Genomic DNA, 16,322 nt, shown 5'->3' on the forward strand with positions numbered 1-16,322 from the left:
TACACTCAAACTTGAAGTAGGAAACCCACTGTAAACCCTCCCATGTGAACGTACCCTGTACATTCACATGGTGGGGGGGGGGCAAGCCTCAAGCTATTTCAGAACTACAACTCCCAGTATGCACTGACAGACCGTGCATGCTGGGAGTTGTACTTTTGCAACAGCTGGAGGCACACTGGTTGGAAGAGCTTCACTTAGGTTCTGTTACCTGACTCAGTATGTTCCAACCAGTGTGCCTCCAGCTGTTGCAAAACTACAACTCCCAGCATGTACTGATCGCCGAAGGGCATGCTGAGAGATATAGTTATACAACAGCTGGAGGTACGCAACTACAACTCCCAGCATGGTGAGACAGCCTTTTGCTGTTCGTGCATGCTGGTAGTTGTAGTTTTGCAACATCTGGAGCGCTACCGTTTAGAGACCACTGTATAGTGGTCTCAGAACTGTAGCCCTCCAGATGTTGCTAAACAACTACTCACTGGCTTCTGTAGTCTGTACCAGGGAGCTGCACCAGGGAGCAGCACGCCATCGTCGCACGCCTGGCGATTCTGATCCTTACCTATTGAATTGGGTCCCTGCTGTACAGTTTGTTTTTTTGGAATTATATATACATATTTCTTAAAATTGTAATTGGATATGTATGGTGGAGCTCACTAGTAGTAGCTTCTAGGGTTATATACCCATGTATCAATGTATATACACTTTAGTTATATTGTGATACTATTTGATAAAAAGTGTATTCAGTTTCCAGGTTTTGCTCATACCTGAGTGGTCCGTTCCATGTTTTACCATTGTTCTTAATTTGAAGTGATGTCACTTGCATGTGACCACACAATTTTCTATTTAAACATGTCTTTGCTGTCAATGTGTTATGCCATGATTAAGGGTTCTGCTTGACCCGAAACGCGTTGGTTTTACCTGTGCTGTCCATGCATCTTTAATAAAGTTTCCTGTTTTGCACTCCACCGTGCTGGATATTTCTATTTGCTGCCCTACATCCTTAAAGACTCAGGATGCAGGGCGTATGCATACGCCCTACGTCCTGAAGAGGTTAAGGGATTAAGTATGACAAATGTGCAAAAAAAAAACTCAAGAAAGGGGCAAATACTTTTTCACAGCAGTGTACATAATTCACATAAGTAAAGCCCAGGGTATAAAAGTGTTGAAATAAGAAAACAAAAAATATTACAGAACCTGGCCCAGACAGAATTCTGAAAAACAAAATACAATTAAAAAAAATGCCCACATACATGTACACCTTCATTTTTCTGACATTTTTTCTACCTATCTATAGTGGTCTATGGGAGGAGAAACAACACAACTTAAAATAAAAGAAAATACCATAGCTAGTGCATGCAGTGATTTTGAAATGTTGCAATTAAGCCAAAAAACACTACTAAAGGGTTCAATAACGCCAAAAGTGAACACTATGGGGGAGATTTATCAAAACCTGTGTTGTGGAAGGGTGGAGCAGTTGCCCATAGCAACCAATCCGGGGTGCTTCTTTTATTTCCTTTTTCAAAATGAAAGCAGCAATATGGTTGGTTGCTATGGGCAACTACACCACTCTCCCTCTACACAGGTTTTGATAAATCTCTCCCTATGAGGAGATTTATCAAAACCTGTCCAGAGGAAAAGTTGCTCAATTTGGCAAATACGTGGCCTTTGTGGACAAAAAGGCTGTGTTTTTTCCAGTCTGAGGGTATGTTCAGACGAGCGGATTTTCCGTGCGTATTTCGCTGTGGATCCGCCGCTGAAGGACCTCTATATGCTGCCTTTACATATGCCTACTCTGAGCGGCTACGAGTAGACACACTGCGATGTGCTAGTGGCCGCGCGCATGCGCCTTTTACATCGCTTCAGTGTGTCTGCATGTAGCGACGTATTGCCACTCCGAGCAGGCACATATAAAGGCACCATACAGAGGTCCTTCAGCAGTGGATCTGCTGAGTAAAATACGCTATAAATCCGCTCGTCTGAACGTAACCTAAAGCAGTGGTCTCCAACATTTAGCTCTTCAGCTACTGCAAAACAACAGATCCTGGCAAGCTGGGAGTTGTAGTCTCCTAACAGCTGGAGAGCCATAGGTTGAAGACTTTTGCAGGTGGTTTTGAGGGTCAATATTGTTAGAAATGTTACTTAAATGTCCTAAGTGTTTGCAGTTACTACTCCTTATATGACCAGGGCAGATGGTATATAGTTATAGAGCCCAGTTCATATAATAATAAGAAGATATATGTACCAGGCTGTGACCAGTTAGTGCCCATCACATGCCAGTCTCATGACCTATTATCTCAGACATATAGGGAGAGATTGATCACAACTTGTGCTGAGGAAAAGTGGACCAGTTTCCCATAGCAACCAATCAGATTGCTGATTTTATTTTTCAGAGGCCTTTTCAAAATGAAAGAAGCGATTTGATTGGTTGCTATGGGCAACTGGTCAACTTTTTCTTTGCACAAGTTTCCATATATCTCCCTCAAACTTACAATTGGAGCAATATACAGCTATGATATACATTGGATGTCTAACTGAACAGAAATATGTGATGATATTAATGAAGGTTACAATGATTTAGAGTAGGGCTTGCCACTAGATGATCTGGAAAGTGAGGTATAACCTAAAATCAAAGCACGCACCCCGACACACAACAAGAAATAACACTCACAGACACTTAGACACACAACAAGAAGTACAAATAACACACCTGTAAGGCTCAAATATCTGTCAAAGGCTGCTCTGATAGTGCGAGATGCTGCGGACGCTCCAACTGTCGGTAGAGTGAGTGATGGTTGGTCGTCAGGTCAACAGAAAAACATTCCGTGCAGGTGCCAGGAACTGACCAATCACAGGCCAGCTCACTTGGATCCAGACCGACCAATCATAGGCCAGATCACCAGTATGCAGACCAACTGACCAACGGCCAGTTCTCCATTATACAGATGATATGCTAGATAGATATTTGATACACATGTCATGTAGTTTTGGATTGATAACCAATATCCCTGCTAAAACCTCTATAATACAGGACATTGACATCGGTCCCCTATAATTATTAATGGAAGTGCCTGTCCTCAAAGCAAAAGCTGATCCTGAGTATATTTCCTATATATAATTTACATTTATAGACACCACACAGGTAAATCCGCATATGTGCTTCTCCATGTCACCTGGGACCTCATCCAACTGCTCATATGTTATGTTTCCTTCCCTGTATAGGAGACTGAATTGTAAGCAATAACTAATACAAAAATGAAAAAATGAAGGCATATTGAAAAAATAAGAATATTTAAAGTTACAAAAGGTTTTTTATGATCTTCCATGACTATTTAAAAAGTATAAGGCAGTGTATTATATACAGGCCATGGGGCTATTATCCCTTATTATACACAACCCAGCTGCTGTAGAACCTCTTTTGAGCTTCCAAATGGATAGCTCATTTGCACCACTTCTTCCATTTAGTACCAAGGAGAGTTGTGTGCCCTCATTTTCAAACAACATGGGTAATATATTTGGTCCCGAAAAAAATAGTTGTGAGTACGTTTAGTCGGGTGCAGGTCCATCACAATAACCTGTTTCCATATGGACATTATCATGAGGTGCATATACATAACTAGTTATTTCTCTATATCTACTACTGCACATATTGAGGTATTATGGTTGTGTAAGGGTTGAAATGTTCATTCTTTGGCATGTCTGGGCTCCGTAATTTCTTAGCAGTGTGAATGGGTCACTTTCAAAAACCATTTACACTAACATTAGATTCATGCAGCCAAAATTCTGTAGCGTGAATGTATCCTCTCCTTTATTGATTGCTGATTGGCTGAGTGGTCTGACACTCCTGCTGGTCTCCGAAGGTGAGGGCTGGAACGCTTCAGGAACTGGTAAGTAGAGTGGTGAGAGTCGGGCCCTGAACAGTGGATTGCGGTATGTCCCAGCATTAACCTGTTGGGGACGGAGGTCGTATGGATACGCCCTACCGTCCAAGAACTTAAGGACGGAGGGCATACCTGTACACCCTCCGTATTTCCGATCACCGCCGCTCGCCAGGCGGTGATCGGACCGGGATGACTGCTGATATCTATCAGAAGGCCTCCCTTCGCAATGCCTAGGGGGTCCTGAGACACCCCCCCCCCCCCCATGTCAATTTAGACCGGTGATTTGCGGTGATCCGGACCAATCAGGTCACTGTTGACCCCATCGCCCAGAAAATAAGAGTGATCGGAGCTGTCTCTGAAGGATAGGAGTGAGGTGGAAGTGCTGCCACCTCCTCCTATTCCCTGCCATTGGTCGGTCAGTACGAACACCAACAGCAGTTGTGGGCGGGGAGTTAATTTCCCCCGCTCTGCCCACCGATCGAAGTCTGGGCAGAGCGGGGGGGGGGGGGGGGACACGGGCGGCGAGGGGGGGTAGCATGGCCGGCTTACCCGTACCGGTGGCGGCATCATGGAGCAGCGACGGCATCGTGGAGGGGCGGCGGCATCAGCGTCAGCAGGAGGACTGCATCCGGAAAGTGTGGCGGTGGAGGAGGCTGCAGTGAAGATCGCAGGTAAGGGATCTTCACTGTGGCCTTCTAAAAGTTGCAAAACTACAACTCCCAGCATGCCCAGATAGCCAAAGGCTGTCTGGGCATGCTGGGAGTTGTAGTTTTGCAACATCTGGAGGGCCACAGTTTGGAGACCACTATACGGTGGCCTCCAAACTGTAGCCCTCTAGATGTTGCAAAACTACAATTCCCAGCATGCCCAGACAGTCAGGGATGCTGGGTGTGTAGTTCTCCAATATCTGGCCCTTCATATGTTGCAGAACTACAACTCCCAGCATGCCTGGACAGTCTGGGCATGCTTGGAGTTGTAGTTTTGCAACATCTAGAGCGCTACAGTTTGGAGACCACTACTTAGCGGTCTCTAAACAGTTTTTCCCCAGTTGTTGCATGACTACAACTCCTGCAATTCCCAGACTGTCCAGGCGTGCTGGGAGTTGTAGTTCTGCAACATCTGAAGGGCCAGATATTGCAGAACTACACACCTAGCATCCCTGACTGTCTGGGCATGCTGGGAATTGTAGTTTTGCAACAGCTGTAGGCACACTGGTTGTGTCTGTTTCCTAACTCATTGATTCCAACCCGTGTGCCTCCAGCTATTGCAAAATTACAACTACAAGAATGCACTGACAGACTATACATGCTGGGAGTTGTAGTTTTGCAACAGCTGGAGGTGCACGGGTTGGAATCACTGAGCTAGAGTCTGTTTCTTAACTCAGTGGTTCCCCACCAGTGTGCCTACAGCTGTTGCAAAACTATAACTCCCAGCATGTACGGTCTGTCAGTGCATTCTGGGAGTTGCAGTTTTGCCACAGCTGAAGGTTTGGGGCGCTCCTCCTCCCATGTGAATGTACAGGGTACATTCACACGGGCGGGTTTACAGTGGGTTTCCTTCTACAATTTTGAGCTGCGGCAAATTTTCCGCCACAGCTCAAACTCCCAGTGAAAAACTCACTGTGAGCCCATGTGAATGTACCCTAAAAACACTACACTACACTAACAAATAAAAAGTGAAACACTACATATACACCCCCTTACACAGCCCCCCCCCCCCCGAATAAAAATGAAAAACATCTCATATGGCAGTGTTTCCTAAACGGAGCCTCCAGCTGTTGCAAACTGCTAGGCAACTACTCACCAGCTTCCGTAGTCTGTACCAGGGAGCCGCACCGGGGAGCCGCACCAGGGAGCCGCACGCCATCCCCGTCCGCTGCCGATCGTCGGTAAGGGACCTCCACCGCCGCTGTCACAGGACAGTTCCCCCGTTCTGCCCAGAATACCGTGGATGGGCAGAACGGGGGAACCGAACATTAACCCCTCCGCCCCCGATCTGCTATTGGTCGGTCGCTTCTGAACGACCAATAGCAGGTATAGGAGGGGTGGCACCCCTGCCACCTCACTCCTAACCCTTCAGTGGGACCAGGGGTGTCTTAAACACACCCGATCCCCATTATTTTCTAGATCTCCGGGTCACCTGAGAGCCATATGACCCGAAATTGCCGCAGATGGGGGGGAAGGGGGTCTCAGGACCCCCCTGGGCGATGTGCCGGGATGCCTGCTGAAAGATTTCAGCAGGCATCCCGGTCCGGTCCGTGACCAGCTAGCAGCGGGGACCGGAATTCCCATGGGCATACCTGTACACCCTACATCCTTAAGGACTCAGGATGCAGGGTGCATGCATACTCCCTGTGTTCTGAATAGTTTAAAGGAGTACTCCGGAGCAAAAGATTTTTGGACCATTTAAATATAATCCTAAATTATATAACATTGTTAATTACCTCCACTGCATACACACACATAACAGGGACTACAACTCCTGGTATACATACACATAACAGGGACTACAAATCCCAGCATTCCCTGGTTGGGAAACATTAGCTTACACACACATAACAGGGACTACAACTCCTGGGATACACACACATAACAGGGACTACAACTACTGGCATACACACACATAACAGGGACTACAAACCCCCTCACCCCACAGAAATAATCTCCAGTTAGAGATTTATTCCCAGTCCCTGCAGTGTATGAATCCTGTGCACAGTAGACACAGACAGAGCTCAGGTAGTGGAGATAAGGAACACTGCTCTGGCTTCTTTCTCCCCGTGCAGATCTGCATCCTCCCGAGCTCAGGGAGGCAGGGAGGGGAGATGAGGGAGTGGGCGTGTACTCTTTCCCCTTGCTCTGCCCTCCGCCAGCTCTTCGGAGAGCTGGGGGAGGAGGGGACGCACTCTCTCCCCTTGCTCTGCCCTCCGCCAGCTCTTCGGAGAGCTGGGGGAGGAGGGGACGCAAGTCTGCACGGGAGCGCAAGTATGCCCCTCACACCGGGACCAGACATGTGACTTTAGCAGGCCAATTATATCCCTGTTAGTTACGCCGTAACTAAGGGTGCTTTCACACCACGTTTTGTACTTACGGTTCCCGAATACGGCTTTAATCGCGGCGTCCGCACTCAGCCGTTTTCGGGAACCGTATTTAATGCATGTCTATGAGCCGACCGGAGTGAACCGTTGACCACGTTTTTGCCTGCGGTCGGGAAACCGCATACGGCCGAAAACGCAGCCGACCGGAGGCTGCAGTTCACTCCGGTCGGCTCATAGACTTGCATTAAATACGGTTCCCGAATAAGGCTGAGTGCGGGCGCCGCGATTAAGCCCTGCCCCCCTCCTCCCAGCCGTATTCGGGAACCGTAAGTACAAAACGTGGTGTAAAAGCACCCTTACAGGGATATTCATGAAGCCATTTAGTAAATACCTTTAGAGCAGTGTTTCCCAACCAATGTGCCTCCAGCTGTTGTCAAACTACATCACCCAGCATACCAAGACAGCCTTCAGCTGTCTGAGCATGCTGGGCGTTGTAGTCTTGCAACAGCTGGAGGCACCGCTGCAACTCCCAGCATGACCTGACAGCACATAGCTGTCTGGGCATGTTGGGAGTTGTAGTGTTACAATAACTATAGACAACATTGCTTTATAGGGAAGGTTTGTGTTTTACCATACACTGTACACCAGCAGTGTGCTCTCATAGCAAGTATGTGATGCAGCCTGCTCTCCTATTGGGCAGGGGAGAACCACAAGGGAAGGAGCTGTGGGCGTCACTTTATTATAAGGGAGGAAAGCAGCTTACAGGAAGCAGAGGGCAGGGAGTTATGGGAAATGTAGTCTTTATGACATGGCTGCTTACTGCTTCGGGCGGCAATTACCGGAGAACGGCTGGACCGATTTTTACAAATGAGGTATTGTTAGAAAGGTCTTTCAAAGAGCTATCAGATGAGGTAAACTTTTTTTTAAAGTGCCAGCACTGTAGATGTCTATTAAGGGATTAAGTATGACAAATGAGCAAAAAAAATAAATAATAAATAATAATCAAGAAAGGGGCAAATACTTTTTCACAGCAGTGTACATAATTCACATAAGTAAAGCCCAGGGTATAAAAGTGTTGAAATAAGAAAACAAAAAAATATTACAGAACCTGGCCCAGACAGAATTCTGAAAAACAAAATACAATAAAAAAAAAATGCCCACATACATGTACACCTTCATTTTTCTGACATTTTTTCTACCTATCTATAGTGGTCTATGGGAGGAGAAACAACACAACTTAAAGGAAAACTGTCACATATTTTCTCCCGCACTATCCACATGTACTGGTGGATAGTGTGGGAGACGCTGATTAAAACGAGCCCTACCTTGGTCTGATCCGCACCACCATTCGCCCGCAATTGTAGTTTTAATCTCTGTGTATATCCGACTGTAACTGGCAAAGGCGGGGCTTCTGCGGGCTAACGGACACTGACGTCAGCGCCGCTCATGAATATTCATCCCTCTCTCTGGTTAGGAGCGGCGAAGAAAGGGAGAACAGGAATATTCATGAGCGGCGCTAACGTCAGTGTACGTTAGCCCGCAGAAGCACCGCCTTTGCCAGTTACAGCCGGATATACACAGAGATTAAAACTACAAGTGGGGGCGAACGGCGGCGCGGATCAGACCAAGGTAGGGCTCGTTTTAATCAGCGTCTCCCGCACTATCCACCAGTACATGTGGATAGTGCGGGAGAAAATATGTGACAGTTTTCCTTTAAAAAAAAAATACCATAGCTAGTGCATGCAGTGATTTTGAAATGTTGCAATTAAGCCAAAAAACACTACTAAAGGGTTCAATAACGCCAAAAGTGAACACTATGAGGAGATTTATCAAAACCTGTCCAGAGGAAAAGTTGCTCAATTTGGCAAATATGTGGCCTTTGTGGACAAAAAGGCTGTGTTTTTTCCAGTCTGAGGGTATGTTCAGACGAGCGGATTTTCTGTGCGCATTTCGCTGCGGATCCGCCACTGAAGGACCTCTATATGCTGCCTTTACATGTGCCTGCAATACGCCGCTACAAGCAGACACACTGCGATGTGCTAGTGGCCACGCGCATGCGCCTTTTACATCGCTTCAGTGTGTCTGCATGTGGCGGCGTATTGCCACTCCGAGCAGGCACATATAAAGGCACCATACAGAGGTCCTTCAGCAGCGGATCTGCAATGTAAAATACGCTATAAATCTGCTCGTCTGAACGTAACCTAAAGCAGTGGTCTCCAACATTTAGCTCTTCAGCTACTGCAAAACAACAGATCCTGGCAAGCTGGGAGTTGTAGTCTCCTAACAGCTGGAGAGCCATAGGTTGAAGACTTTTGCAGGTGGTTTTGAGGGTCAATATTGTTAGAAATGTTACTTAAATGTCCTAAGTGTTTGCAGTTACTACTCCTTATATGACCAGGGCAGATGGTATATAGTTATAGAGCCCAGTTCATATAATAATAAGATGATATATGTACCAGGCTGTGATCAGTTAGTGCCCATCACATGCCAGTCTCATGACCTATTATCTCAGACATATAGGGAGAGATTGATCACAACTTGTGCTGAGGAAAAGTGGACCAGTTTCCCATAGCAACCAATCAGACTGCTGATTTTATTTTTCAGAGGCCTTTTCAAAAATGAAAGAAGCGATCTGATTGGTTGCTATGGGCAACTGGTCAACTTTTTCTCTGCACAAGTTTCCATATATCTCCCTCAAACTTACAATTGGAGCAATATACAGCTATAATATACATTGGATGTCTAACTGAACAGAAATATGTGATGATATTAATGAAGGTTACAATGATTTAGAGTAGGGATGCCACTAGATGATCCGGAAAGTGAGGTATAACCTGAAATCAAAGCACGCACCCCGACACACAACAAGAAATAACACTCACAGACACTTAGACACACAACAAGAAGTACAAATAACACACCTGTAAGGCTCAAATATCTGTCAAAGGCTCCTCTGATAGTGCGAGATGCTGTGGATGCTCCAACTGTTGGTCGAGTGAGTGATGGTTGGTCGTAAGGTCAACAGAAAAACATTCCGTGCAGGTGCCAGGAACCGACCAATCACAGGCCAGCTCACTTGGATCCAGACCGACCAATCATAGGCCAGATCACCAGTATGCAGACCAACTGACCACAGGCCAGTTCTCCATTATACAGCTGATATGCTAGATAGATATTTGATACACATGTCATGTAGTTTTGGATTGATAACCAATATCCCTGCTGAAACCTCTATAATACAGGACATTGACATCGGTCCCATATAATTATTAATGGAAGTGCCTGTCCTCAAAGCAAAAGCTGCTCCTCAGTATATTTCCTATATATAATTTACATTTATAGACACCACACAGGTAAATCCGCATATGTGCTACTTCATGTCACCTGGGACCTCATCCAACTGCTCATATGTTATGTTTCCTTCCCTGTATAGGAGACTGAATTGTAAGCAATAACTAATACAAAAATGAAAAAATGAAGGCATATTGAAAAAATAAGAATATTTAAAGTTACAAAAGGTTTTTCATGATCTTCCATGACTATTTAAAAAGTATAAGGCAGTGCATTATATACACAGGGCCGGCGTTAGGGCGGGGCAAACCAAGCAATTGCCTAGGGCCCCCATCCCCCGGGGGGCCGGATTAACAATGGTGCTTATGGAGCTCGTGCTCCGGGCCCCGGGCACCCAGTCAAATAAGAGGGCCCCCGGTTGTCTGACATTTTTTTTTTTTTATACACTCATTTGCAGCTTTGGAGTTCTTATCACCAAACTACAATAACGCCCCCCCCCCCGCACTTGGTATCTTCCCACAGCCCCGGACTCTTCGCGCCTGAGCAGGAGGAGGGAGGGGAGCACAGAGCTTGCTGTGAGGAAATGAGAGCACCGCAGAGGCTGTACAACATGGGGCCTGACTAAAGTAGGTGTCCTTGCATGTATATATGTGTATAAGCATGTGTGTGTGGATATATAAGTGTGTGTTCATATGTGTATGTCTATGTACTGTGCCTGTGTGTGTGTTACTACTGTGGATGACTATATAAAGTGCATGTGTGTATCTATACCAGTGTGCCCCCAGTTGTTGCAAAACTACAACTCCCAGCATGCCTGGACAGCCAAAGGCTATATGGGTATGCTGGGGGCTGTAGTTTTGCAACAGCTGGAGGCTCACTGGCTGGGAAACACTAGTCTATTCTATGTGTGTGTATGAAGCATGCATGTACAGTATGTAATGTGTGCTGTGTGTATATAATGTATGTACAGTATGTAGTGTGTGCTGTGTGTGTATATAATGCATGTACAGTATGTAATGTGTGCAGTATTTGTGTTGTGTGTGTATGTAATGCATGTACAGTATGAAGTGTGTGCTGTGTGTGTGTGTATGTAATGCATGTATATAATGCATGTACAATATGTAATGTGTGCAGTATGTGTGCTGTGTGTGTATGTAATGTGTGCAGTATGTATATAATGCATGTACAGTATGTTATGTGTGCAGTATGTGTGCTGTGTGTTTATATAATGCATGTACAGTATGTAATGTGTGCAGTATGTGTGCTGTGTATGTATGTAATGCATGTACAGTATGTAATGTGTGCAGTATGTGTGCTGTGTGTATATAATGCATGTACAGTATGTAATGTGTGCAGTATGTGTGTTGTGTGTATATAATGCATGCACAGTATGTAATGTGTGCAGTATATGTGTTGTGTGTATGTAATGCATGTACAGTATGTAATGTGTGCAATATGTGTGTTGTGTGTATGTAATGCATGTACAGTATGTAGTGTGTGCTGTGTGTGTATGTAATGCATGTACAGTATGTAATGTGTGCAGTATGTGTGCTAAGTGTGTATAATGCATGTACGGTATGCAATGTGTGCAGTATGTGTGCTGTGTGTATATAATGCATGTACAGTATGTAATGTGTGCAGTATGTGTGCTGTGTGTATATAATGCATGTACAGTATGTAATATGTGCAGTATGTGTGCTGTGTGTATATAATGCATGTACAGTATGTAATGTGTGCAGTATGTATGAATATGTATGTATAACGTCACATAACAAGGATAATACACAGTGATGTAATAGTACAAGGACAGGACCCAGGAAACAGTATGTGGGGAACAGAGTCTAAATAAAAAGGACAAAGGAGTCTGGAGAAAGGGGCAGTGGAGTGATGAGGATCTCTGGAAGAGGACTGAGGGGTTGGAGAAGGAGGGAAGAGAGGGGTCTGCAGGAGGATGGGTGATGACATAGGGGTCTAGGGGTGACTGAGGGATCTGTAGGAGGACTGAGGAGTCTGGGGGTGACTGAGGGGTCAGTGGAGGATGGGAAAGAGGGTTATTGAGGAGGACTGGGGGTGGCTGAGTGATCTGGGGGGAGGTGACTGATGGATCTGTAGGAGAATTGGGGGGTCTGGGCTTGACTGAGGGGTTGGGGGAGGAGGGGACATAGGGGTCTGGAGGAGGACTAAGGCATTTGAGGTAACTGAAGGGTCTGGGGGTGACTGCGGGGTCAGGGAGGAGAAAACAGGGGTCTGGAGGAGGGGACACAGGTCTGGGGGAGAAAGGGGTCTGGAGGAGGACACTAGAGGGTGGGATTCAGCCAAACTGGGAGGAAACAGTGTGTGGCAGTATTTTCAGAGGCCTAGTGTTTGGAGGGATTGTATTCAGGGGGCACAGTGTCTAACAGGCTCATATTGATTATTTTGTCATATACAGGATAAAGATCTGCTGACAAAGTGAGGAACCAATGATGTCTGAGCATCACACTCTGCAGAGGAAGATTTAGCTGGAAGCCACCACCCCATCTGGACCGGAGGAAGGAGAAAATGGAAGACAACAGAGAAGACGTCACCTGTGAGCCATTATATCATTGTGTATTCTTTCTGACTAGGTGATCATGAGTGAAACTGTACCCCAATCTGTGGCTTTCCAACTATTGCATAACTACAACTTCTATGATGCCTAAGGCTCTCAAGACATTATGGGAGTCGTAGATTTTCAGTAGGTGGAAAGCCACTGGAACTGAGGTAATTAATGGGGGTCCCAGCAGATGGATCCCCACCAAAAATGGGCTGCATAGTCTGAAATGCCCATATCTTTGTGAAGGCTTGTTAACTGTCATAATTGAAAACATGCACAGGGGGGTTGAGGTTTAGGGATGTGTCTGTGTCGGCATTGTTTTTTTTTTTCGGGGAAGGGGGGCCCCATCATACTAAAGTGCTCCTCCCCCAAGCAGCCATAATCTGGCCCTGGCCCTGCCCCTGCCGGCTGCTCAGTAAGGCTGCTTAACTGTTTTAATGTGGCCGCAGCGTTGGCTTCTTGTTAAAGATTAGCAGCCCGGCCACGGCCACTTTAAAACAGTGACCAGCTCCGGCCCCGTGCCCGCAGGGGGCCCCTGTCACATTCGGGACATCCCTGTGTCCCGAAAAATCTTTTCAGGACACAAGGATACCCCGTTTACCTCATAGCGGCCCCGCGTTAACTTTAAAAACGTAGGGGCCGCTGGGAGGAAGCGCACGCAGTGACATCACTGACGTCCCGTGCGTGCGCCCATAGCAACAGTACAGCGGAGCGGAGCAATGAGGAGGACGCGCAGGGAATGGTAAGTGAACTGCGGTCATCTTCAGTGTTCCGACCGCCGCTCTAGCAGTAGATCGTGACCCCGGAGCGGTGGTCGGAACACTGAAGTGGGGCAGTAAACAGGCATACAGCCTCCAGCCATACACTGTATATGGCTGAAGGCTGTATGTCTGTGGGGGAACATACTGCACCTAATGTGGGGAACTACTGTATACTGCACCTAATGTGGGGAACTACTTTATACTGCACCTAATGTGGGGAACTACTTTATACTGCACCTAATGTGGGGAACTACTTTATACTGCACCTAATGTGGGGAACTACTTTATACTGCACCTAATGTGGGGGACTACTGTATACTGCACCTAATGTGGGGAAACTACTTTTTACTGCACCTAATGTGGGAGACTACTGTATGTATACTGCACCTAATGTGGGGGAACTACTGTATACTGCACCTAATGTGGGGAACTACTGTATACTGCACCTAATGTGGGGGAACTACTGTATACTGCACCTAATGTGGGGGGACTACTGTATACTGCACCTAATGTGGGGGAACTACTGTATACTGCACCTAATGTGGGGGAACTACTGTATACTGCACTTAATGTGGGGGAACTACTGTATACTGCACCTAATGTGGGGGAACTGCTGTATTCTGCACCTAATGTGAGGGAACTACTGTATACTGCACCTAATGTGGGGGACTACTGTATACTGCACCTAATGTGGGGGAACTACTGTATACTGCACCTAATGTGGGGGAACTACTGTATACTGCACCTAATGGGGGGAACTACTGTATACTGCACCTAATGTGGGGGAACTACTGTATACTGCACCTAATGTGTGGGAACTACTGTATACTGCACCTAATGTGGGGGAACTACTGTATACTGCACCTAATGTGGGGGGGAACTACTGTATACTGCACTTAATGGCGGGGAACTAATGTATACTGCACCTAATGAGGGGGGGGGGGCTAATGTATACTGCCCCTAATGGGGAGGAACTACTGTATACTGCTGCTAATGGGGGAGGGGACTATACTGCCCCTAATGTGGGGGAACTATACCGCCCCAATGTGGGGGACTACTGTATACTGCACCTAATGTGGGGAACTATACTGCACCTAATGTGGGGGACTACTGTATACTGCACCTAATGTGGGGGACTACTGTATACCGCACCTAATGTGGGGGACTACTGTATACCGCACCTAATGTGGGGGACTACTGTATACCGCACCTAATGTGGGGGACTACTGTATACCGCACCTAATGTGGGGAACTATACTGCACCTAATGTGGGGGACTATACTGCACCTAATGTTGGGAGCTATACTGCACCTAATGTGGGGGAACTATGCTGCACCTAATGTGGGGGAGCTATACTCTTTACCTAAGGTTGGGGGTACTATACTGTCTACCTTATGTGGGGGGTCATACTGCCTACCTAATGTGGGGGGACAATACAAAAATATAAAATTGTACTATTCTGATCCCTATAACTCTTTTATCTTTCTGTATATGGGGATGTGAGGGTCATTTTTTGCGCTGTGATTTGTAGTTTTTATCGGTACCATTTTTGTTTTGATGGGACTTTTCAATTGCTTTTTAGATATTTTTTATAGTGTTTGAAGTGACCAAAAATGTTCAAATCTGGTTAGTGCACTATTACGACTTTTGGGGCCCCTGCTGGGAATTTTTTGCAACAGCTGTATGCACACTGGATGGGGAAAAAAATCTCCTTATCTCCTATCTATCTATAATCTACCAATGAAGAAAGTTAACAGACTGGGATTACGGCACCGACCCTTGGCATGTAAATCTGGACAAGGATTGCAAAATGGAATGTTTAAACCAGTGTTTCCCAACCCGTGTGCCTCCAGCTGTTGCAAAACTACAACTACCAGAATGCACTGACAGACTGTACATGCTGGGAGTTGTAGTTTTGCAACAGCTGGAGGAGCACGGATTGGAATCACTGAGCTAGAGTCTGTTTCTTAACTCAGTGGTTCCCCACCAGTGTGCCTACAGCTGTTGCAAAACTACAACTCCCAGCATGTGCACATTCTGGGAGTTGTAGTTTTGCCACAGCTGAAGGTTTGGGGCGCCCCCCCCCCCCTCCCATGTGAATGTACAGGGTACATTCACACAGGCGGGTTTACAGTGGGTTTTCCGCCGCAGCTCAAACTCCCAGCGGAAAACTCACTGTGAACCTCCGCTACACTACACTAACAAATAATAAAAAGTGAAACACTAGATATACACCCCCTTACACATCCCCCCCCCCCCAATAAAAGCGAAAAACTTCTCATATGGCAGTGTTTCCTAAACGGAGCCTCCAGCTGTTGCAAACTGCTATGCAACTACTCACCAGCTTCTGTAGTCTGTATCAGGAAGCCGCACCAGGGAGCCGCACGCCATCACCATCCGCCGCCGCCGATCGCCGGTAATGGACCTCCACCACCGCTGCCCCTGTCACAGGACAGTTCCCCCGTTCTGCCAGGATTACCGTGGATAGGCAGAATGGGGGAACCGAACATTAACTCCTCCGCCCCCGATCTGCTATTGGTCAGTCGCCACCTCACTCCTATCCCTTTAGGGGGACCGGGGGTGTCTTGGACACACCCAATCCCCCTTATCTTCTAGGTCACTGGGTCACCGGAGACCCATATGACCCGAAATTGCCACAGATGGGGGGGGAGGTCTCAGGACCCCCCTGGGCGATGTGCCGGGATGCCTGCTGAAATCTTTCAGCAGGCATCCCGGTCCGGTCCCCGACCAGCTAGCAGTGGGCGTACCTGTATGTCTTAAAA

At 46.7% G+C, this 16,322-nt stretch overlaps 1 long non-coding RNA gene across 2 annotated transcripts; it reads left to right on the forward strand.

Annotated features, from left to right (window-relative positions):
• Nucleotides 1-2,907: 2,907 nt before the first annotated feature.
• On the forward strand, nucleotides 2,908-12,768 carry LOC130284185 (uncharacterized). Of its 2 annotated transcripts, none has more exons than XR_008846941.1 (3): nucleotides 2,908-3,139; nucleotides 10,726-10,829; nucleotides 12,635-12,768. It is a non-coding gene; the product is annotated as an uncharacterized LOC130284185 (long non-coding RNA). The 2 variants fall into 2 exon arrangements; XR_008846940.1 differs by lacking the exon at nucleotides 2,908-3,139 and adding an exon at nucleotides 10,045-10,265.
• The last annotated feature ends 3,554 nt before the right edge of the window (nucleotides 12,769-16,322 follow it).

The sequence above is a fragment of the Hyla sarda genome, chromosome 8 (assembly GCF_029499605.1).
Source record: "Hyla sarda isolate aHylSar1 chromosome 8, aHylSar1.hap1, whole genome shotgun sequence".
Lineage (NCBI taxonomy): Eukaryota > Metazoa > Chordata > Amphibia > Anura > Hylidae > Hyla > Hyla sarda.